This window comes from Hyla sarda, chromosome 10 (assembly GCF_029499605.1).
Source record: "Hyla sarda isolate aHylSar1 chromosome 10, aHylSar1.hap1, whole genome shotgun sequence".
NCBI classification, from domain to species: Eukaryota; Metazoa; Chordata; class Amphibia; order Anura; family Hylidae; genus Hyla; species Hyla sarda.
In genome coordinates this window covers 396686-420717 of record NC_079198.1, presented here as the reverse complement: position 1 = coordinate 420717, position 24032 = coordinate 396686, and positions in this window count along the sequence as shown.

The following is a 24032-nucleotide window of genomic DNA, read 5'->3' as shown; positions in this document are numbered from 1 at the left end:
ATGCAGCATTCACTGTGTCCCCCATATATGTAGCATTCACTGTGTCCTCCATATATGTAGCATTCACTGTGTCCTCCATATATGTAGCATTCACTGTGTCCCCCATATATGCAGCATTCACTGTGTTCCCCATATATGTAGCATTCACTGTGCCCCCATATATGTAGCATTCACTGTGTCCCCCATATATGTAACATTCACTGTGTCCCCATATATGCAGCATTCACTGTGTCCCCCATATATGCAGCATTCACTGTGTCCCCCATATATGCAGCATTCACTGTGTCCCCATATATGCAGCACTCACTGTGTCCCCCATATATGTAGCATTCACTGTGTCCCCCATATATGTAACATTCACTGTGTCCCCATATATGCAGCATTCACTGTGCCCCCATATATGCAGCATTCACTGTGCCCCCATATATGCAGCACTCACTGTGCCCCCCATATATGTAGCATTCACTTTGCCCCATATATGCAACATTCACTGTGTCCCCATATATGCAGCATTTACTGTGTCCCCATATATGTAGCATTCACTTTGTCCCCCATATATGTAGCATTCACTGTGTCCCCATATATGCAACATTCACTGTGTCCCCATATATGCAGCATTCACTGTGTCCCCATATATGTAGCATTCACTTTGTCCCCTATATATGTAGCATTCGCTGTGTCCCCATATATGCAGCATTCACTGTGTCCCCCATATATGTAGCATTCACTGTGTCCCCCATATATGCAGCACTCACTGTGTCCCAAATATATGTAGCTTTCACTGTGCCCCCATATATGTAGCATTCACTGTGTCCCCCATATATGTAGCTTTCACTGTGCCCCCATATATGTAGCTTTCACTGTGCCCCCATATATGTAGCATTCACTGTGTCCCCCATATATGCAGCATTCACTGTGTCCCCCATATATGTAGCATTCACTGTGTCCCCCATATATGCAGCATTCACTGTGTCCCCCATATATGTAGCATTCACTGTGTCCCCCATATATGTAGCTTTCACTGTGCCCCCATATATGTAGCTTTCACTATGCCCCCATATATGTAGCATTCACTGTGTCCCCATATATGCAGCATTCACTGTGTCCCCCATATATGTAGCATTCACTGTGTCCCCCATATATGCAGCATTCACTGTGTCCCCCATATATGTAGCATTCACTGTGTCCCCCATATATGCAGCATTCACTGTGTCCCCCATATATGTAGCATTCACTGTGTCCCCCATATATGTAGCATTCACTGTGTCCCCCATATATGCAGCATTCACTGTGTCCCCATATATGTAGCATTCACTGTGCCCCCCATATATGCAGCATTCACTGTGTCCTCCATATATGTAACATTCACTGTGTCCCCCATATATGTAACATTCACTGTATCCCCTCATATATGTAACATTCACTGTGCCCACAATATATGTAACATTCACTGTATCCCCCATATATGCAGCATTTACTGTGTCCCCCGTATATGTAGCATTCACTGTGCCTCCACATATGCAGCATTCACTGTGTCCCCCATATATGTAACATTCACTGTATCCCCTCATATATGTAACATTCACTGTGCCCACAATATATGTAACTTTCACTGTATCCCCCATATATGCAGCATTTACTGTGTCCCCCGTATATGTAGCATTCACTGTGCCTCCATACATGCAGCATTCACTGTGTCCTCCATGTATGCAGCATTCACTGTGTCCCCAATGTTACATATATGGGGGCACAGTGAATGTTACATATATTGGGGACTCAGTGAATGTTACATATATGGGGGCACAGTGAATGTTACATATATGGGGGGCACAGTGAATGTTACATATATGGGGGGCACAGTGAATGTTACGTATATGGGGGCACAGTGAATGTTACATATATTGGGGACTCAGTGAATGTTACATATATGGGGGCACAGTGAATGTTACACATATGGGGGGCACAGTGAATGTTACGTATATGGGGGCATAACATTCACTGTACCCCCATATATGTAACATTCACTGTGCCCCATATATGTAACATTCACTGTGCCCCCCGTATATGTAACATTCACTGTGCCCCCATATATGCAGCATTCACTGTGCCCCCATATATGTAACATTCACTGTGCCCCCATATGTGTAGCATTCACTGTGTCCCCCATATATGTAACATTCACTGTGTCCCCCATATATGTAACATTCACTGTGTCCCCCATATATGCAGCATTCACTGTGCCCCTCATATATGCAGCATTCACTGTGTCCCCCATATATTTAGCATTCACTGTGTCCCCCATATATGCAGCATTCACTGTGTCCCCATATATGTAGCATTCACTGTGTCCCCCATATATGCAGCATTCACTGTGTCCCCCATATATGTAACATTCACTGTGCCTCCATATATGCAGCATTCACTGTGTCCCCCATATATGCAGCATTCACTGTGTCCTCCATATATGCAGCATTCACTGTGCCCCCCATATATATAACATTCACTGTGCCCCCATATATGCAGCATTCACTGTGTCCCCCATATATGTAACATTCACTGTGCCTCCATATATGCAGCATTCACTGTGTCCCCCATATATGCAGCATTCACTGTGCCTCCATATATGCAGCATTCACTGTGTCCCCCATATATGCAGCATTCACTGTGTCCTCCATATATGTAGCATTCACTGTGCCTCCATATATGTAACATTCACTGTGCCTCCATATATGCAGCATTCACTGTGTCCCCCATATATGCAGCATTCACTGTGTCCTCCATATATGTAACATTCACTGTGTCCCCCATATATGCAGCATTCACTGTGTCCCCATATATGTAACATTCACTGTGCCTCCATATATGCAGCATTCACTGTGTCCCCCATATATGCAGCATTCACTGTGTCCTCCATATATGTAACATTCACTGTGTCCCCCATATATGCAGCATTCACTGTGCCCCTCACATATGTAACATTCACTGTGCCCCTCACATATGTAACATTCACTGTGCCCCCACATATGTAACATTCACTGTGCCCCCACATATGTAGCATTCACTGTGTCCCCCATATATCTAGCATTCACTGTGCCTCCATATATGCAGCATTCACTGTGTCCCCCATATATGTAGCATTCACTGTGCCCCCATATATGTAACATTCACTGTGCCTCCATATATGTAACATTCACTGTGCCCCTCATATATGTAACATTCACTGTAACCCCATATATGCAGCATTCACTGTGCCCCCATATATGCAGCATTCACTGTGCCCCCATATATGTAGCATTCACTGTGCCTCCATGTATGTAACATTCACTGTGCCCCTCATATATGTAACATTCACTGTGCCCCCCGTATATGTAACATTCACTGTGTCCTCCATATATGTAACATTCACTGTGTCCCCCGTATATGTAACATTCACTGTGCCCCCCGTATATGTAACTTTCACTGTGCCCCCATATGTGTAACATTCACTGTGCCCCTATATATGTAACATTCACTGTGCCCCCATATATGTAACATTCACTGTGCCCCCATATATGTAACATTCACTGTGCCCCCATATATGTAACATTCACTGTGCCCCCATATATGTAACATTCACTGTGCCCCCATATATGTAACATTCACTGTGCCCCCATATATGTAACATTCACTGTGCCCCCATATATGCAGCATTTACAGTAGACAGTACACAATGTAATGCTGACGCTGTGCAGCGGTCAGTGTTCGGCTTCCTCTGTGTCTGTCCCCCGCGCTCATGTCTCTGATGTGTCCTCCACCGATCCCTGCGCCTCTGCCTGACCCTCCTGTGTACAACCCTTACTGCTGACCATGGATCGGGGCCTCTGCCTGTGATGGAGCGGGGGCGCTGTATACAATAGACTGTGGACTGGAAGCCTTTCCTGCAGCAGACAGACATTGAGCTCATGGAGGTCACAGCTAATACAGCTATGGTTCCTGAAATAAATAGAAAAAATCACAGGATTATCCCCAGCAGAGTGCCCCCATAATCATACACTATCACAGGATTATATGTAACATTCACTGTGCCCCCCGTATGTGTAAAATTCACTGTGTCCCCCGTATATGTAACATTCACTGTGCCCCCATATATGTAGCATTCACTGTGCCCCCATATATGTAACATTCACTGTGTCCCCCGTATATGTAGCATTCACTGTGCCTCCATATATGTAGCATTCACTGTGTCCCCCATATATGTAGCATTCGCTGTGCCTCCATATATGCAGCATTCACTGTGTCCTCCATGTATGCAGCATTCACTGTGTCCCCAATGTTACATATATGGGGGCACAGTGAATGTTACATATATGGGGGCACAGTGAATGTTACATATATTGGGGACTCAGTGAATGTTACATATATGGGGGGCACAGTGAATGTTACATATATGGGGGCACAGTGAATGTTACATATATGGGGGGCACAGTGAATGTTACATATATGGGGGCGTAACATTCACTGTGCCCCCATATATGTAACATTCACTGTTCTCCATATATGTAACATTCACTGTGCCCCCCGTATATGTAACATTCACTGTGCCCCCATATATGCAGCATTCACTGTGCCCCCATATATGTAACATTTACTGTGCCCCCATATATGTAGCATTCACTGTGTCCCCCATATATGTAACATTCACTGTGTCCCCCATATATGTAACATTCACTGTGTCCCCCATATATGTAACATTCACTGTGCCCCCATATATGCAGCATTCACTGTGCCCCCATATATGTAACATTCACTGTGCCCCCATATATATAACATTCACTGTGCCCTCATATATGTAGCATTCACTGTGTTCCCCATATATGTAACATTCACTGTGTCCCCCATATATGCAGCATTCACTGTGCCCCCCATATATGCAGCATTCACTGTGTCCCCCATATATGTAGCATTCACTGTGTCCCCCATATATGCAGCATTCACTGTGTCCCCATATATGTAGCATTCACTGTGCCCCCATATATGCAGCATTCACTGTGTCCCCCATATATGCAGCATTCACTGTGTCCTCCATATATGCAGCATTCACTGTGCCCCCCATATATGTAACATTCACTGTGCCCCCATATATGTAACATTCACTGTGTCCCCCATATATGCAGCATTCACTGTGTCCCCCATATATGTAACATTCACTGTGCCTCCATATATGCAGCATTCACTGTGTCCCCCATATATGCAGCATTCACTGTGTCCCCCATATATGCAGCATTAAACTGTGTCCCCTATATATGTAACATTCACTGTGCCTCCATATATGCAGCATTCACTGTGTCACCCATATATGTAACATTCACTGTGCCCCCATATATGCAGTATTCACTGTGCCCCCATATATGTAACATTCACTGTGCCCCCCATATATGCAGCATTCACTGTGTCCTCCATATATGTAACATTCACTGTATCCCCCATATATGCAGCATTCACTGTGTCCCCATATATGCAGCATTCACTGTGTCCCCCATATATGCAGCATTCACTGTGCCCCCATATATGCAGCATTCACTGTGTCCCCCATATATGCAGCATTCACTGTGTCCCCCATATATGCAGCATTCACTGTGTCCCCCATATATGTAACATTCACTGTGCCTCCATATGTGCAGCATTCACTGTATCCCCCATATATGCAGCATTCACTGTGTCCTCCATATATGCAACATTCACTGTGCCCCTCATATATGTAACATTCACTGTGCCCCCATATATGCAGCATTCACTATGCCTCCATATATGCAGCAATCACTGTGTCCCCCATATATGTAGCATTCACTGTGCCCCCATATATGCAGCATTCACTGTGTCCCCCATATATGTAGCATTCACTGTGCCCCTCATATATGTAACATTCACTGTGCCCCCATATATGCAGCATTCACTATGCCTCCATATATGCAGCAATCACTGTGTCCCCCATATATGTAGCATTCACTGTGCCCCCATATATGCAGCATTCACTGTGTCCCCCATATATGTAGCATTCACTGTGCCCCCATATATGTAACATTCACTGTGCCTCCATATATGTAACATTCACTGTGCCCCTCATATATGTAACATTCACTGTGCCCCCATATATGCAGCATTCACTGTGCCCCCATATATGCAGCATTCACTGTGCCTCCATATATGTAGCATTCACTGTGTCCCCCATATATGTAGTATTCACTGTGCCTCCATATATGTAACATTCACTGTGCCCCCATATATGTAACATTCACTGTGTCCCCCGTATATGTAACATTCACTGTGCCCCCATATATGTAACATTCACTGTGTCCCCGGTATATGTAACATTCACTGTGTCCCCCGTATATGTAACATTCACTGTGTCCTCCATATATGTAACATTCACTGTGCCCCTCGTATATGTAACATTCACTGTGCCCCCCGTATATGTAACATTCACTGTGTCCCCCGTATATGTAACATTCACTGTGCCCCCCGTATATGTAACATTCACTGTGCCCCCATATATGTAGCATTCACTGTGCCCCCATATATGCAGCATTCACTGTGTCCCCCATATATGTAACATTCACTGTGCACCCATATATGTAGCATTCACTGTGTCCCCCATATATGTAACATTCACTGTGCCCCCATATATGTAACATTCACTGTGCCCCCATATATGCAGCATTCACTGTGTCCCCCATATATGTAACATTCACTGTGCCCCCATATATGTAACATTCACTGTGCCCCCATATATGCAGCATTCACTGTGCCCCCATATATGCAGCATTCACTGTGCCCCCATATATGTAACATTCACTGTGCCCCCATATATGCAGCATTTACAGTAGACAGTACACAATGTAATGCTGACGCTGTGCAGCGGTCAGTGTTCGGCTTCCTCTGTGTCTGTCCCCCGCGCTCATGTCTCTGATGTGTCCTCCACCGATCCCTGCGCCTCTGCCTGACCCTCCTGTGTACAACCCTTACTGCTGACCATGGACCGGGGCCTCTGCCTGTGATGGAGCGGGGGCGCTGTATACAATAGACTGTGGACTGGAAGCCTTTCCTGCAGCAGACAGACATTGAGCTCATGGAGGTCACAGCTAATACAGCTATGGTTCCTGAAATAAATAGAAGAAATCACAGGATTATCCCCAGCAGAGTGCCCCCATAATCATACACTATCACAGGATTATCCCCAGCAGAGTGCCCCCATAATCATACACTATCACAGGATTATCCCCAGCAGAGTGCCCCCATAATCATACACTATCACAGGATTATCCCCAGCAGAGTGCCCCCATAATCATACACTATCACAGGATTATCCCCAGCAGAGTGCTCCCATAATTAGCCACTATCACAGGATTATCCCCAGCAGAGTGCCCCCATAATCGTACACTATCACAGGATTATCCCCAGCAGAGTGCCCCCATAATCAGCCTCTATCACAGGATTATCCCCAGCAGAGTGACCCATAATCAGCCACTATCACAGGATTACCCCAGCAGAGTGCCCCCATAATCAGCCACTATCACAGGATTATCCCCAGCAGAGTGCCCCCATAATCATACACTATCACAGGATTATCCCCAGCAGAGTGCCCCCATAATCATACACTATCACAGGATTATCCCCAGCAGAGTGCCCCCATAATCATACACTATCACAGGATTATCCCCAGCAGAGTGCTCCAATAATTAGCCACTATCACAGGATTATCCCCAGCAGAGTGCCCCCATAATCTTACACTATCACAGGATTATCCCCAGCAGAGTGCCCCCATAATCAGCCTCTATCACAGGATTATCCCCAGCATAGTGCCCCCATAATCAGCCACTATCACAGGATTAGCCCAGCAGAGTGCCCCCATAATCAGCCACTATCACAGGATTATCCCCAGCAGAGTGACCCATAATCAGCCACTATCACAGGATTACCCCAGCAGAGTGCCCCCATAATCATACACTATCACAGGATTATCCCCAGCAGAGTGCCCCCATAATCAGCCTCTATCACAGGATTATCCCCAGCAGAGTGCCCCCATAATCATACACTATCACAGGATTATCCCCAGCATAGTGCCCCCATAATCAGCCACTATCACAGGATTATCCCCAGCAGAGTTCCCCCATAATCATACACTATCACAGGATTAACCCCAGCAGAGTGCCCCCATAATCGTACACTATCACAGGATTATCCCCAGCAGAGTTCCCCCATAATCATACACTATCACAGGATTATGCCCAGCAGAGTGCTCCCATAATTTGCCACTATCACAAGATTATCCCCAGCAGAGTGACCCCATAATCAGCCACTATCACAGGATTATCCCCAGCATAGTGCCCCCATAATCAGCCACTATCACAGGATTATCCCCAGCAGAGTTCCCCCATAATCATACACTATCACAGGATTATCCCCAGCAGAGTGCTCCCATAATCAGCCACTATCACAGGATTATCCCCAGCAGAGTGCCCCCATAATCATACACTATCACAGGATTATTCCCAGCAGAGTGCCCCCATAATCATACACTATCACAGGATTATCCCCAGCAGAGTGCCCCCATAATCATACACTATCACAGGATTATCCCCAGCAGAGTGCTCCCATAATTAGCCACTATCACAGGATTATCCCCAGCAGAGTGCCCCCATAATCGTACACTATCACAGGATTATCCCCAGCAGAGTGCCCCCATAATCAGCCTCTATCACAGGATTATCCCCAGCAGAGTGACCCATAATCAGCCACTATCACAGGATTACCCCAGCAGAGTGCCCCCATAATCAGCCACTATCACAGGATTATCCCCAGCAGAGTGCCCCCATAATCATACACTATCACAGGATTATCCCCAGCAGAGTGACCCCATAATCATACACTATCACAGGATTATCCCCAGCAGAGTGCCCCCATAATCATACACTATCACAGGATTATCCCCAGCAGAGTGCTCCCATAATTAGCCACTATCACAGGATTATCCCCAGCAGAGTGCCCCCATAATCGTACACTATCACAGGATTATCCCCAGCAGAGTGCCCCCATAATCAGCCTCTATCACAGGATTATCCCCAGCAGAGTGACCCATAATCAGCCACCATCACAGGATTACCCCAGCAGAGTGCCCCCATAATCAGCCACTATCACAGGATTATCCCCAGCAGAGTGACCCATAATCAGCCACTATCACAGGATTACCCCAGCAGAGTGCCCCCATAATCATACACTATCACAGGATTATCCCCAGCAGAGTGCCCCCATAATCAGCCACTATCACAGGATTATCCCCAGCATAGTGCCCCCATAATCAGCCACTATCACAGGATTATCCCCAGCAGAGTTCCCCCATAATCATACCCTATCACAGGATTATCCCCAGCAGAGTGCTCCCATAATTAGCCACTATCACAGGATTAACCCCAGCAGAGTGCCCCCATAATCGTACACTATCACAGGATTATCCCCAGCAGAGTGCCCCCATAATCAGCCTCTATCACAGGATTATCCCCAGCAGAGTTCCCCCATAATCATACACTATCACAGGATTATCCCCAGCAGAGTGCCCCCATAATCAGCCACTATCAGAGGATTATCCCCAGCAGAGTGACCCCATAATAAGACACTATCACAGGATTATCCCCAGCAGAGTGCCCCCATAATCATACACTGTCAGAGAATTATCCCCAGCAGAGTGCCCCCATAATAAGACACTATCACAGGATTATCCCCAGCAGAGTGCCCCCATAATCAGACACAATTACAGGATTATCCCCAGCAGAGTGATCCCATAATCAGCCACTATCACAGGATTATCCCAGCAGAGTTCCCCCATAATCATACTTTATCACAGGATTATCCCCAGCAGAGTTCCCCCATAATCATACACTATCACAGGATTATCCCCAGCAGAGTACCCCCATAATCATACACTGTCAGAGAATTATCCCCAGCAGAGTTCCCCCATAATCATACTTTATCACAGGATTATCCCCAGCAGAGTTCCCCCATAATCATACACTATCACAGGATTATCCCCAGCAGAGTACCCCCATAATCATACACTGTCAGAGAATTATCCCCAGCAGAGTGCCCCCATAATAAGACACTATCACAGGATTATCCCCAGCAGAGTGATCCCATAATCAGCCACTATCACAGGATTATCCCCAGCAGAGTTCCCCCATAATCATACTTTATCACAGGATTATCCCCAGCAGAGTGCTCCCATAATTAGCCACTATCACAGGATTATCCCCAGCAGAGTGCCCCCATAATCAGCCACTATCACAGGATTATCCCCAGCAGAGTTCCCCCATAATCATACACTATCACAAGATTATCCCCAGCAGAGTTCCCCCATAATCATACACTATCACAGGATTATGCCCAGCAGAGTGCTCCCATAATTAGCCACTATCACAGGATTATCCCCAGCAGAGTGCCCCCATAATCGTACACTATCACAGGATTATCCCCAGCAGATTGCCCCCATAATCAGACACAATCACAAGATTATCCCCAGCAGAGTGACCCCATAATCAGCCACTATCACAGGATTATCCCCAGCATAGTGCCCCCATAATCAGCCACTATCACAGGATTATCCCCAGCAGAGTTCCCCCATAATCATACACTATCACAGGATTATCCCCAGCAGAGTGCTCCCATAATTAGCCACTATCACAGGATTATCCCAGCAGAGTGCCCCCATAATCGTACACTATCACAGGATTATCCCCAGCAGAGTTCCCCCATAATCATACACTATCACAGGATTATCCCCAGCAGAGTGACCCCATAATCAGCCACTATCACAGGATTATCCCCAGCAGAGTTCCCCCATAATCATACACTATCACAGGATTATCCCCAGCAGAGTGCCCCCATAATCAGCCACTATCACAGGATTATCCCCAGCAGAGTGACCCCATAATCAGCCACTATCACAGGATTATCCCCAGAAGAGTACCCCCATAATAATACACTGTCAGAGGATTATCCCCAGCAGAGTGCCCCCATAATAAAACACTATCACAGGATTATCCCCAGCAGAGTGCCCCCATAATCAGACACAATTACAGGATTATCCCCAGCAGAGTGATTCCATAATCAGCCACTATCACAGGATTATCCCCAGCAGAGTGCCCCCATAATCAGACACAATTACAGGATTATCCCCAGCAGAGTGCCCCCATAATCAGCCACTATCACAGGATTATCCCCAGCAGAGTTCCCCCATAATCATACACTATCACAGGATTATCCCCAGCAGAGTGCTCCCATAATTAGCCACTATCACAGGATTATCCCCAGCAGAGCGCCCCCATAATCGTACACTATCACAGGATTATCCCCAGCAGAGTGCCCCCATAATCAGACACAATAACAAGATTATCCCCAGCAGAGTGCCCCCATAATCAGCCACTATCACAGGATTATCCCCAGCAGAGTACCCCCATAATCATACACTGTCAGAGGATTATCCCCAGCAGAGTGCCCCCATAATAAGACACTATCACAGGATTATCCCCAGCAGAGTGCCCCCATAATCAGACACAATTACAGGATTATCCCCAGCAGAGTGCCCCATAATCAGCCACTATCACAAGATTTTCCCCAGCAGAGTGCCCCCATAATCAGCTACTATCAAAAGATAATCTCCAGCAGAGTGCCCCCATAATCATCCACTATCACAGGATTATCCCCAGCAGAGTGCCCCCAGAATCAGCCACTATCACTGGTATGGGTACCCACATAACATCTCCACCACATCCCCTCACAAATGATGATTATAAATGTCAGGGGTCTGTGTACCCCCATAATGTCGCCTATAGGACTGGTTATCCCTATTCTTATGTTCAAGCACTTTATCAGTATTAAGCATTATGTTATTTCTATGTATATTATTTACATATGTTTTGTACCTTTAAGAGAGGAGCAGTGCACCCCATGTGACCCTGTATGTCCAAAGGAAACCCCTAAATTCTTGACCATATAGTGTAGTGGGGAAGGAGTTGCCCCAGTTCACAGTTCAATTCCTGTGTGAGCTCATGGTGATCTCCAGTCTGGTTCATGTGTGGTGTTGTGTTGAGTTGTGTTGAGTTGTATTGTGTTGAGTTGTGTTGAGTTGTATTGTGTTGAATTGTGTTGTATTGAGTTGTATTGAGTTGTATTGAGTTGTGTTGAGTTGTGTTGAGTTGTGTTGAGTTATGTTGTGTTGAGTTGTGTTGAGTTGTGCTGTGTTGTGTTGATTTGTGTTGAGTTATGTTGTATTGAATTGTGTTGAGTTGTGCTGTGTTGTGTTTAGTTGTGTTGAGTTGAGTTGTGATGAGTTGAGTTGTGTTGAGTTGTGTTGAGTTGAGTTGTGTTGAGTTGTGTTGAGTTATGTTGAGTTGTGTTGAGTTGAGTTGTGTTGAGTTGTGTTGTGTTGAGTTATGTTGAATTATGTTGTGTTGAGTTGTGTTGAGTTGTGTTGAGTTGTGTTGTGTTGAGTTATGTTGTGTTGAGTTATGTTGAGTTGTGTTGAGTTGTGTTGTGTTGAGTTGTGCTGTGTTCAGTTGTGTTGAGTTGTGCTGTGTTGAGTTGTGTTGTGTTGAGTTGTGTTGTGTTGAGTTATGTTGTGTTGAGTTATGTTGAGTTGTGTTGAGTTGTGTTGTGTTGTGTTGAGTTGTGTTGTGTTGAGTTGTGTTGAGTTGTGTTGTGTTGAGTTGTGCTGTGTTGTGTTGAGTTGTGTTGTGTTGAGTTTAGTTATGTCGTGTTGAGTTATGTTGAGTTGTGTTGAGTTGTGTTGTGTTGTGTTGAGCTGTGTTGTGTTGTGTTGTGTTGAGTTGTGTTGTGTTGTGTTGTGTTGTGTTGAGTTGTGTTGTGTTGAGTTGTGTTGTGTTGAGTTGTGTTGTGTTGAGTTATGTTGTGTTGAGTTATGTTGAGTTGTGTTGAGTTGTGTTGTGTTGAGTTGTGTTGAGTTGTGTTGAGTTGTGTTGAGTTGTGCTGTGTTGAGTTGTGCTGTGTTGAGTTGTGTTGTGTTGAGTTATGTTGTGTTGAGTTATGTTGAGTTGTGTTGAGTTGTGTTGAGTTGTGTTGTGTTGTGTTGAGTTGTGTTGTGTTGAGTTGTGTTGTGTTCAGTTGTGTTGAGTTGTGTTGTGTTGAGTTGTGCTGTGTTGAGTTATGTTGTGTTGAGTTATGTTGTGTTGAGTTATGTTGAGTTGTGTTGAGTTGTGTTGTGTTGAGTTGTGTTGTGTTGAGTTGTGTTGTGTTGAGTTGTGTTGAGTTGTGAAGCTCTGAGGAAAGAACACATCTAATCCCAAGTCTTCTGTCATTCTGCAGGCATCCCCCGGCACTGTGGAAGTTCATGCCCTGGCAGAGGAAACTACAAGACCTTGACAGAACCCCAGATACCAGGATCAGTCTACAATCCATATGAATTTATTGGGTGAAAGCACCACAAGTCCCAGCAAGGTAACAGGGCTCCCAGGGGTTACACTGCATCCTCTCCCTCTGCACCAGACTGTGTGTGTTACCATCTGCACCAACTCAGTAAAGACAATTATCCGTAACCTGACGTCTGTTTATTCGCTCACCGTGTCCGGCCCAGAACATCACCAAGGGATCCGGTATTTCTCCTCGCACCCCCGCGGCACCACAGTGGTCACTTTACTAATGGGAAGGGGCACAGTGTTGATGACCTCACTTATGGGGGAGGGGCACAGTGTTGATGACCTCACTTATGGGGGAGGGGCACAGTGTTGATGACCTCACTTATGGGGGAGGGGAATAGTGGTGATGATCTCACTTATGGGGGAGGCGCACAGTGTTGATGACCTCACTTATGGGGGAGGGGCACAGTGTTGATTATCTCACTTATGGGGGGGGGGGGCACAGTGTTGATCTCACTTATGGGGAGGGGCACAGTGTTGATGACCTCACTTAAGGGCAGGTGCATAGTGATGGTTACATTACTAATGGGGGAAGGGCATATTGTTGATCAGCTCACAAACGAGGAGGGGCATAGGGGTGGTCACCTCATTGTGGCGACTCTGTGAAGATCAGTCCGATCATGTGATCTCGGCGTCTCCTTGAGGCTCAGTCTGATCATGTGACCACGGCGGCTCTGTGAGGCTCAGTCTGATCATGTGACCACGGCGGCTCTGTGAGGCTCAGTCTGATCATGTGACCATGGCAGCTCTGTGAGGCTCAGTCTGATCATGTGATCACAGAAGCTTGGTCCCCCAGAGCAGCGCTCAGTATAAATCCATCATGATCCTCACGTCCAGGTCCATGACGCCTTTCATCTGCTGAGAGTCCGCAGAGGATGAGGAGGATTCTCCAGATCTACGAGTCTAAAATCCAATCAGAATCATTATAGGTAATAACCCGATCTACACATCAGTAATAACATCTAGTGTATCTAATCCTATCATACTGTCTGCTGAGCCACTGTATCTAAACCTATAACCCTGTCTGCTGAGCCGCTGTATCTAATCCTATCATACTGACTGCTGAGCCACTGTATCTAGTCCTATCATGTGTGATACTGTAATACCCAGTACAGGACATGGTTCTGCACTACCCTTAGGCCCTGTCAGGGGGAGTCCCACAGTGTATTAATGTATAGTCAGTATAAAGGACCTATGAAATGATGTGTAAAGGACCCGTGAGATGATGTCTAAAGGACCTGTGAGATGATGTGTAAAGGACCTGTGAGATGATGTATAAAGGACCTGTGAGATGATGTGTAAAGGACCTGTGAGATGATGTATAAAGGACCTGTGAGATGTTGTATAAAGGACCTGTGAGATGATGTGTAAAGGACCTGTGAGATGATGTATAAAGGACCTGTGAGATGTTGTATAAAGGACCTGTGAGATGATGTATAAAGGACCTGTGAGATGTTGTATAAAGGACCTGTGAGATGATGTATAAACGACCTGTGAGATGTCGTCTAAAGGACCTGTGAGATGTATAAAGGACCTGTGAGATGATGTATAAAGGACCTGTGAGATGATGTATAAACGACCTGTGAGATGATGTATAAAGGACCTGTGAGATTATGTATAAAGGACCTGTGAGATGATGTATAAAGGACCTGTGAGATGATGTATAAAGGACCTGTGAGATGATGTATAAAGGACCTGTGAGATGTTGTATAAAGGACCTGTGAGATGATGTATAAAGGACCTGTGAGATGTTGTATAAAGGACCTGTGAGATGTTGTATAAAGGACCTGTGAGATGTTGTATAAAGGACCTGTGAGATGTTGTATAAAGGACCTGTGAGATGTTGTATAAAGGACCTGTGAGATGATGTATAAAGGACCTGTGAGATGATGTATAAAGGACCTGTGAGATGATGTATAAAGGACCTGTGAGATGATGTATAAAGGACCTGTGAGATGTTGTATAAAGGACCTGTGAGATGATGTATAAAGGACCTGTGAGATGATGTATAAAGGACCTGTGAGATGATGTATAAAGGACCTGTGAGATGTTGTATAAAGGACCTGTGAGATGATGTATAAAGGACCTGTGAGATGATGTATAAAGGACCTGTGAGATGTTGTATAAAGGACCTGTGAGATGATGTATAAAGGACCTGTGAGATGATGTATAAAGGACCTGTGAGATGATGTATAAAGGACCTGTGAGATGATGTATAAAGGACCTGTGAGATGATGTATAAAGGACCTGTGAGATGATGTATAAAGGACCTGTGAGATGATGTATAAAGGACCTGTGAGATTATGTATAAAGGACCTGTGAGATAATGTATAAAGGACCTGTGAGATGATGTATAAAGGACCTGTGAGATGTTGTATAAAGGACCTGTGAGATGATGTATAAAGGACCTGTGAGATGATGTATAAAGGACCTGTGAGATGATGTATAAAGGACCTGTGAGATGATGTATAAAGGACCTGTGAGATGATGTATAAAGGACCTGTGAGATCTCGCTCTTCTACCATCATCACTTTACTGATACCAGAAATCACCAGAGATCTCAGTGTTAGTGTCCAGAACTGGGGAGACCCCAAATCTACAGTCACTCCAGTAAGTCCAGTCTATGTCCGCTGTCACTATATACAGTCACTCCAGTAAGTCCAGTCTATGTCTGCTGTCACTATATACAGTCACTCCAGTAAGTCCAGTCTATGTCTACTGTCACTATATACAGTCTAGTCAGGTCTATGTCTGCTGTCACTATATACAGTCTAGTCAGGTCTATGTCTACTGTCACTATATACAGTCTAGTCAGGTCTGTGTCTGCTGTCACTATATACAGTCTAGTCAGGTCTATGTCTGCTGTCACTATATACAGTCAGGTCTATGTCTGCTGTCACTATATACAGTCAGGTCTATGTCTGCTGTCACTATATACAGTCAGGTCTATGTCTGCTGTCACTAAATACAGTCTAGTCAGGTCTATGTCTGCTGTCACTATATACAGTCTAGTCAGGTCTATGTCTACTGTCACTATATACAGTCTAGTCAGGTCTATGTCTACTGTCACTATATACAGTCTAGTCAGGTCTATGTCTACTGTCACTATATACAGTCTGGTCAGGTCTATGTCTGCTGTCACTATATACAGTCAGGTCTATGTCTGCTGTCACTATATACAGTCAGGTCTATGTCTGCTGTCACTATATACAGTCTAGTCAGGTCTATGTCTACTGTCACTATATACAGTCTGGTCAGGTCTATGTCTGCTGTCACTATATACAGTCAGGTCTATGTCTACTGTCACTATATACAGTCAGGTCTATGTCTGCTGTCACTATATACAGTCAGGTCTATGTCTGCTGTCACTATATACAGTCAGGTCTATGTCTGCTGTCACTATATACAGTCAGGTCTATGTCTGCTGTCACTATATACAGTCAGGTCTATGTCTGCTGTCACTATATACAGTCAGGTCTATGTCTGCTGTCACTATATACAGTCAGGTCTATGTCTGCTGTCACTATATACAGTCTAGTCAGGTCTATGTCTGCTGTCACTATATACAGTCTAGTCAGGTCTATGTCTGCTGTCACTATATACAGTCTAGTCAGGTCTATGTCTACTGTCACTATATACAGTCAGGTCTGTCTGCTTTCACTATATACAGTCTAGTCAGGTCTATGTCTGCTGTCACTATATACAGTCAGGTCTATGTCTGCTGTCACTATATACAGTCAGGTCTATGTCTGCTGTCACTATATACAGTCAGATCTATGTCTGCTGTCACTATATACAGTCAGGTCTATGTCTGCTGTCACTATATACAGTCAGGTCTATGTCTGCTGTCACTATATACAGTCTAGTCAGGTCTATGTCTGCTGTCACTATATACAGTCAGATCTATGTCTGCTGTCACTATATACAGTCAGGTCTATGTCTGCTGTCACTATATACAGTCAGGTCTATGTCTGCTGTCACTATATACAGTCAGGTCTATGTCTGCTGTCACTATATACAGTCAGGTCTATGTCTGCTGTCACTATATACAGTCAGGTCTATGTCTGCTGTCACTATATACAGTCAGGTCTATGTCTGCTGTCACTATATACAGTCAGGTCTATGTCTGCTGTCACTATATACAGTCAGGTCTATGTCTGCTGTCACTATATACAGTCAGGTCTATGTCTGCTGTCACTATATACAGTCTAGTCAGGTCTATGTCTGCTGTCACTATATACAGTCAGGTCTATGTCTACTGTCACTATATACAGTCAGGTCTATGTCTGCTGTCACTAAATACAGTCTAGTCAGGTCTATGTCTGCTGTCACTATATACAGTCTAGTCAGGTCTATGTCTACTGTCACTAAATACAGTCTAGTCAGGTCTATGTCTGCTGTCACTATATACAGTCTAGTCAGGTCTATGTCTACTGTCACTAAATACAGTCTAGTCAGGTCTATGTCTGCTGTCACTATATACAGTCTAGTCAGGTCTATGTCTACTGTCACTATATACAGTCTAGTCAGGTCTATGTCTACTGTCACTATATACAGTCTAGTCAGGTCTATGTCTACTGTCACTATATACAGTCTAGTCAGGTCTATGTCTACTGTCACTATATACAGTCTAGTCAGGTCTATGTCTACTGTCACTATATACAGTCTAGTCAGGTCTATGTCTACTGTCACTATATACAGTCTGGTCAGGTCTATGTCTGCTGTCACTATATACAGTCAGGTCTATGTCTGCTGTCACTATATACAGTCAGGTCTATGTCTGCTGTCACTATATACAGTCAGGTCTATGTCTGCTGTCACTATATACAGTCTAGTCAGGTCTATGTCTACTGTCACTATATACAGTCTGGTCAGGTCTATGTCTGCTGTCACTATATACAGTCAGGTCTATGTCTGCTGTCACTATATACAGTCAGGTCTATGTCTGCTGTCACTATATACAGTCAGGTCTATGTCTGCTGTCACTATATACAGTCAGGTCTATGTCTGCTGTCACTATATACAGTCTAGTCAGGTCTATGTCTACTGTCACTATATACAGTCAGGTCTATGTCTGCTTTCACTATATACAGTCTAGTCAGGTCTATGTCTGCTGTCACTATATACAGTCAGGTCTATGTCTGCTGTCACTATATACAGTCAGGTCTATGTCTACTGTCACTATATACAGTCAGGTCTATGTCTGCTGTCACTATATACAGTCAGGTCTATGTCTGCTTTCACTATATACAGTCAGGTCTATGTCTGCTTTCACTATATACAGTCAGATCTATGTCTGCTGTCACTATATACAGTCAGGTCTATGTCTGCTGTCACTATATACAGTCAGGTCTATGTCTGCTGTCACTATATACAGTCAGGTCTATGTCTGCTGTCACTATATACAGTCAGGTCTATGTCTGCTGTCACTATATACAGTCAGGTCTATGTCTGCTGTCACTATATACAGTCAGGTCTATGTCTGCTGTCACTATATACAGTCAGGTCTATGTCTACTGTCACTATATACAGTCAGGTCTATGTCTGCTGTCACTATATACAGTCTATTACAAGTCTAATTGGTCCCAGTGAGCTGTGCGCTCTTCTGTGTTCCCAGCCACCTCTCTGGGATTCTGGCGAGCTGTGTAGATAATATCACCTCTCTGGGATTCTGGCAAGCTGTGTAGATAATATCACCTCTCTGGGATTCTGGCGAGCTGTGTAGATAATATCACCTCTCTGGGATTCTGGCGGGCTGTGGAGATAATATCACCTCTCTGGGATTCTGGCGAGCTGTGTAGATAATATCACCTCTCTGGGATTCTGGGCGAGCTGTGTAGATAATATCACCTCTCTGGGATTCTGGGCGAGCTGTGTAGATAATATCACCTCTCTGGGATTCTGGCGAGCTGTGTAGATAATATCACCTCTCTGGGATTCTGGCGAGCTGTGTAGATAATATCACCTCTCTGGGATTCTGGCGAGCTGTGTAGATAATATCACCTCTCTGGGATTCTGGCGAGCTGTGTAGATAATATCACCTCTCTGGGATTCTGGCGAGCTGTGTAGATAATATCACCTCTCTGGGATTCTGGGCGAGCTGTGTAGATAATATCACCTCTCTGGGATTCTGGGCAAGCTGTGTAGATAATATCACCTCTCTGGGATTCTGGCGAGCTGTGTAGATAATATCACCTCTCTGGGATTCTGGCGAGCTGTGTAGATAATATCACCTCTCTGGGATTCTGGCGAGTTGTGTAGATAATATTACCTCTCTGGGATTCTGGCGAGCTGTGTAGATAATATCACCTCTCTGGGATTCTGGCGAGCTGTGTAGATAATATCACCTCTCTGGGATTCTGGCGAGCTGTGTAGATAATATCACCTCTCTGGGATTCTGGCGAGCTGTGTAGATAATATCACCTCTCTGGGATTCTGGCGAGCTGTGTAGATAATATCACCTATCTGACCCCAGTAAAGCCTCCGTTACACCATAACCTGGTCGTGGACGCTCATTTCACTACAAGACATTGGGATAGCGGAGATACCATTCATGTGGTTCTGATACCCAAAAACCACTCTGGCGTCACGAACATTAGGGGTTAATAACACCTTGCTGCGGGGGTTAATACCATCTGCCCCATCCCCCATCCCCCTATCATGTGATACTGTCTGCTGAGCCTCTGTATCTAATCCTATCATGTGTGATACTGTCTGCTGAGCCTGTGTATCTAATCCTATCATGTGTGATACTGTCTGCTGAGCCTCTGTATCTAATCCTATCATGTCTGATACTGTCTGCTGAGCCTCTGTATCTAATCTGTATCTAGTCTGCTGAGCAACCAATCACAACTTAACTTTAAGCCCATAACAACCAATCACAGCACAGCTTTAATTTCCTAAACTGTTTTGGCAAATTGAAAGCTGAGCTGTGATTGGTTGCTATGAGCTAAAAGCTAAATTGTGTTTGGTTGCTATGGGCTTGAAATTGTGTTTGGTTGCTATGGGCACTGTGATTGGTTGCTTTCAAGTTGATAAATCTTCCCCTGATGGGCCCCACTTATAATAATGGACTAAAAGGGAACGGACTTCTGTTGCCCACGGTGACCAATCACAGCACAGCTTTCATTTTACCAGACCAGCCTAGAAAGTAAAAGCAGCTCTGTGATTGGCCGCTATGGACTAAAAGCTGCGCTGTGATTGGTTGCTATGGACTAAAAGCTGCGCTGTGATTGGTTGCTATGGACTAAAAGCTGAGCTGTGATTGGTTGATATGGACTAAAAGCTGAGCTGTGATTGGTTACTATGGACTAAAATCTGAGCTGTGATTGGTTACTATGGACTAAAATCTGAGCTGTGATTGGTTACTATGGACTAAAAGCTGCGCTGTGATTGGTTGCTATGGACTAAAAGCTGCGCTGTGATTGGTTGCTATGGACTAAAAGCTGAGCTGTGATTGGTTGATATGGACTAAAAGCTGAGCTGTGATTGGTTGCTATGGACTAAAAGCTGAGCTGTGATTGGTTGCTATGGACTAAAAGCTGAGCTGTGATTGGTTGATATGGACTAAAAGCTGAGCTGTGATTGGTTGCTATGGACTAAAAGCTGAGCTGTGATTGGTTGCTATGGACTAAAAGCTGCGCTGTGATTGGTTACTATGGACTAAAAGCTGAGCTGTGATTGGTTGCTATGGACTAAAATCTGAGCTGTGATTGGTTACTATGGACTAAAATCTGAGCTGTGATTGGTTGCTATGGGCAACAAGGATGGTTCTGATAATTTTGCCCCAATATATTTGAGCAGTGGTCTTCAACCTGTGGACCTCCAGATGTTTCAAAGCTACAACTCCCAGCATGTCCGGACAGCCGATGGCTGTCCGGGCATGCAGGGAGCTATAGTTTTGCAACATCTGGAGGTCCGCAGGTTGAAGACCACTGTATTAGAGAGTGTCGGAACTTCTCTGACTGATAAAGATGGAGTCTGTCTCCTCCGAGACCGCAAGGGCCCCGTGTTATGGAGGAAAGACCCCAGAACTGAAACTGTTTTCACATTAATAAGACTGCTATTTAAAACAAGATTATGGACGACAGGCGTCCACGTGGATTTATGGCGCCACCAGAGGCCATGGCCACCTACATCTCCGTCCGCCCATATGGGGGGGGTGGGGGGTGCCGCTACATATTGATTTACCTGCCGCCATTTCTTCTCTTCTAATAGGAATTTTATTAAGGGACCTGTCCCCCCCTCTGCCCCCAATTTTGGATCGGTTTTTCGTATTTACCTTGCAGGAGAAGAATAATGCGGCGATGCCAATGGGCAGGCAGCAGGTGATGATACCCAGGAGAGGGCAGCGCAGGGCAAAGCCACCAGAGGGCGATGGAGGGTCCAGTGGGGGTTGATGGTTTTTGGGTATCGACAGGACGGTCGGTTTTGGTGGCTGATGCCCATATGATGCTGGACCTTGGCCATGGCCCGGTGTCGGGTGGTACCCATGGTGTGCCCAGTCAGCGTCCTTGTTGCCCATGTGCCATGACGGGTACATCCTTAAGTCGTCTCCTCACAGCCCGGCACCTTCTCCCCCATAGGTTTATATAGACCCCGCGCCCCCCTCCCCCTTGGCCTTTGTTCATTACAATTGAGGATTATTATAAAGTCGTCATTGATGCAGAGAAATAGGGAACATTCCGGATACTCCAATCCCGTCAATTATCAGTCGTGTTCTGACTTGTCTGCCACCCGACACGCCGTACACAACGCTCTCTTATACGCTCTCGGCTCCTTGTTTGCAACAATCGTTTTATGTCTCACATAGAGCGGCATTGTGCTTTGTTTATGGTGTAATCCATGGGGCACCGCACCATTCTTATGCCTCTATACTAAGGGTGCCAGCAAGGGGTGCCCCATAACAGTGTGTGCCAGTCAGAGATCCTCCATAGCAGTGTGTGCCAGCCACAATTATCTACAGTAGAGTGCCCCATTACTATTATCTACAGTAGAGTGCCCCATTACTATTATCTACAGTAGAGTGCCCCATTACTATTATCCCCAGTAGAGTGCCCCATTACTATTATCCCCAGTAGAGTGCCCCATTACTATTATCCCCAGTAGAGTGCCCTGTTACTATTATCCCCAGTAGAGTGCCCCATTACTATTATCCCCAGTAGAGTGCCCCATTACTATTATCCCCAGTAGAGTGCCCCATTACAACTATCCCCAGTAGAGTGCCCCATTACAACTATCCCCAGTAGAGTGCCCCATTACTATTATCCCCAGTAGAGTGCCCCATTACTATTATCCCCAGTAGAGTGCCACATTACAATTATCCCCAGTAGAGTGCTTCATTACAACTATCCTCATTAGAGTGCCCCATCTCTATTATCCCCAGTAGAGTGCCCCATTACTATTATCCCCAGTAGAGTGCCCCATGACTATTATCCCCAGTAGAGTGCCCCATGACTATTATCCCCAGTAGAGTGCCCCATTACTATTATCCCCAGTAGAGTGCCCCATTACTATTATCCCCAGTAGAGTGCCCCATTACAATTATCCCCAGTAGAGTGCCCCATTACTATTATCCCCAGTAGAGTGCCCCATTACTATTATCCCCAGTAGAGTGCCCCATTACTATTATCCCCAGTAGAGTGCCCCATTACTATTATCCCCAGTAGAGTGCCCCATTACTATTATCCCCAGTAGAGTGCCCCATTGCTATTATCCCCAGTAGAGTGCCCCATTGCTATTATCCCCAGTAGAGTGCCCCATTGCTATTATCCCCAGTAGAGTGCCCCATTGCTATTATCCCCAGTAGAGTGCCCCATTGCTATTATCCCCAGTAGAGTGCCCCATTGCTATTATCCCCAGTAGAGTGCCCCATTACTATTATCCCCAGTAGAGTGCCCCATTACTATTATCCCCAGTAGAGTGCCCCATTACTATTATCCCCAGTAGAGTGCCCCATTACTACTATCCCCAGTAGAGTGCCCCATTACTATTATCCCCAGTAGAGTGCCCCATTACTATTATCCCCAGTAGAGTGCCCCATTACTATTATCCCCAGTAGAGTGCCCCATTACTATTATCCCCAGTAGAGTGCCCCATTACTATTATCCCCAGTAGAGTGCCCCATTACTATTATCCCCAGTAGAGTGCCCCATTACTATTATCCCCAGTAGAGTGCCCCATTACTATTATCCCCAGTAGAGTGCCCCATTACTATTATCCCCAGTAGAGTGCCCCATTACTATTATCCCCAGTAGAGTGCCCCATTACTATTATCCCCAGTAGAGTGCCCCATTACTATTATCCCCAGTAGAGTGCCCCATTACTATTATCCCCAGTAGAGTGCCCCATTACTATTATCCCCAGTAGAGTGCCCCATTACTATTATCCCCAGTAGAGTGCCCCATTACTATTATCCCCAGTAGAGTGCCCCATTACTATTATCCCCAGTAGAGTGCCCCATTACTATTATCCCCAGTAGAGTGCCCCATTACTATTATCCCCAGTAGAGTGCCCCATTACTATTATCCCCAGTAGAGTGCCCCATTACTATTATCCCCAGTAGAGTGCCCC